Source organism: Apteryx mantelli, unplaced genomic scaffold (genome assembly GCF_036417845.1).
Source record: "Apteryx mantelli isolate bAptMan1 unplaced genomic scaffold, bAptMan1.hap1 HAP1_SCAFFOLD_63, whole genome shotgun sequence".
NCBI lineage: Eukaryota > Metazoa > Chordata > Aves > Apterygiformes > Apterygidae > Apteryx > Apteryx mantelli.
In genome coordinates this window covers 32,501-35,000 of record NW_027118792.1, presented here as the reverse complement: position 1 = coordinate 35,000, position 2,500 = coordinate 32,501, and the positions used below count along the sequence as shown (strand labels likewise).

General features: G+C 80.3%; 1 non-coding gene across 1 annotated transcript; it reads right to left on the bottom strand.

Annotated features, from left to right (window-relative positions):
• Positions 1–1,037: 1,037 nt before the first annotated feature.
• Positions 1,038–1,190, bottom strand: LOC136996670 (5.8S ribosomal RNA). The gene has a single exon (XR_010887634.1). It is a non-coding gene; the product is annotated as a 5.8S ribosomal RNA (ribosomal RNA).
• Positions 1,191–2,500: the final 1,310 nt, after the last annotated feature.

Here is a 2,500-nt window from a genome sequence, read left to right as displayed (position 1 = left end):
CGCGCGGGGCCGGAGGGCGAGGTCCGCGCCTCCCCCGGGCCCGGCTCCCCGCCGCACGCTCGCTCCGCTCACGCAACTCGCGCAGCCCTCCGCCGCCTGGGGGCTTGCCTCTCCTCCTCCCGGCCGCTGCCTCCGCTCTCGCTCCGGGCACGGCACGGCGCGGCGCCCTGCCCTCCCCTTCGCGCCCTTCTCGCCGCCCGGCGGCGCGCACGCCCGCGCCGCCCCCCACCGCCACCCCGCCGCGCCGCACCCGCGCGCCGTCGCTGCCGGCCTCAACGCAACGCCGCGGCTGACGCCAGCCGGCGGGTGGAAGTGGCTCGGCACACGCGACGGACGCGGGCGCGCCGCGGGGAGGGCAGGGGGGGCGGCCCGGCGGCGCGCCGCACCGGCGGCGGTCGGGGCGCAGGGAAGCGCAAGGCAGCCGGCCGTCCCCACCCCGGAGGGGAACGGGGGACCAGCGCACCACCGGGAGAGTGGCGGAGGAGAAGCCCAGACGGCGGCCAGACTGGCGGTGGTGGCGGGCGGCGGCGACGAGGCGCGCCGGGCCACCGCAACCCACCCGACCTGGGGGGGGGGCCCCAGCGGGACGAACTCCGCGAAGCGGGCGCTCCGGGAGCGGGGGGTTTCCCCGAGTCTGCACTTAGGGGGACGAAGGCCCGGCCGCGCGGGGAAGAGGAGGCACCCTCTCCCCGGGGCACGGGCCTGCGAGGCGCCCCAGCCGCGCCACCCCGCACGGCGCGCGCCGCGCAGCGGTGGCCACCGCGCTCGGAGGGCGAGGAGGGCGGGCACAGGCGCGGCAAGGCACGCCGGCCGCGGCCGCTGCGGGCGGCCCGGCGCCGGAGCCCGGCGGGCAGGAAGACCGGGGCCGCCGGTGCACGCACCGGGGTCCCGGCTCCGCCGCCGACTCTCCGCCGCCGAGGCCGCCGCGCACCGCCGCCGCCGGCGCCGCCGCGCCTCCCCCGCCCCCCCACGCGCCCCCCCCGAGGGGCGGCACCGCTGCGCCAACGCGACAGCGGGGGTGACGATTGACCGCCAAGCGACGCTCAGACAGGCGTAGCCCCGGGAGGAACCCGGGGCCGCAAGTGCGTTCGAAGTGTCGATGATCAATGTGTCCTGCAATTCACATTAATTCTCGCAGCTAGCTGCGTTCTTCATCGACGCACGAGCCGAGTGATCCACCGCTAAGAGTTGTCTCGGTTTCGGCCCCCGCCGCGCGCGCGGGGGGACCGGGCAGCCTTCGGCAGCCCCTGAGGGCCCCCCCTCCGCTCCGCCTCCCTCCTCACGCCGACGCCGGCTGCTGAGCGAGGGACGGCCGAGAGCCAGAGAGAGGGGCTCGCCCCGCTGACCGTACGAGCACAGAGTGGGGGGGGAAAAAGGGAAAAGGAAAACCCGAACGAGAAGGGCGGGGAGCCCTCGCTCCCGACCTGGGACAACCCTTTGCTCGCTTCGAGTCCGGCCCAGGCGCCCAGGCTCGGCCCGGCCCGGCGGGGAGCAGCGCGCCGGCCGCGCCGCCTGCCTCGGGGACGCTGGGGGAGGGGGCGGCTCCCCGCGGACCCCCAGCGTCGGAGCCCGGCCGCCACCGGCAGCGGCACCGGCCGCTGCCCGCGCGCCCGCGGCCCACCGGCCCCGCGCTCCCCAGCTCCTCGCTCGCCTCGCCGGCCTCCGGCTCCGCCGTGGCCCCGAGGCGGCGCCCACGCCCGCGCGCGCGCACACACAGCCTCCCGGACGACACCACGCGCTCTCCCGTCCCTTCCGCGGACAGACGCCCGGCGGCGGGCGGGCGGGCAAGGCGGGACGGACGGGGACGGCGCCCGCTCTCCCCGTCTCCACGCGGAGAACGGGGGGGGCCGCCCCCGCCGCCCGCCTGCCGCCCGCCCGCCGCCCGGCGAAGCCGGGTTGGGCAGAGCGAGGCAGGCGCGCCGGATGGCGGAGTGCCGGCGGGTAGGGCGCCGCCGCCAGCGGCCACGGCGGCAGACCGAGAGCCCCGGCCAGGGAGGAGAGCGGATCGCGCCGAGGCGCGGCGTCCGCACCACCCGCGGTGGGTGGGGGCTCACCGTCCCGGCGAGAGCACGCGCTCGCGCCGGGGTCACGCGTTCGAGGCAGGCCGGCGCCAGCCGACCGCGCGGCGTCCCTCCGCCGAGACCAGACCGCGGAGAGAGGGGGCAGGGTACCCCTCTCCGTCCCGGCTGCCCGCAGGGCGAGCGCGGGGCGCGCCGGCTGGCATGGGGGGGCACGGCGCCCGCGCGCGCCGGCCCCCCGGCCCTCCGGCAGCACACCCGGCTGCCCCCCGGGTCGCATCGGGCCGCCCGAGTCTTTAAACCCCCGCCCGGCTCTCCCGCCGAGAACCCTCGGGCCCGGAGCCCGGGGCCCATGGCCATCCCTACCCGGGGCGGCTACCGGCGGCCGCGGTGGCCGGAGGCCCTCCGCTCCTCCCGCCACCCCGCCCCCCCCCCCCGCCCGGCCCGCTCGCAGCACGGTCCCCGCGGCACGGCGCGGGGCG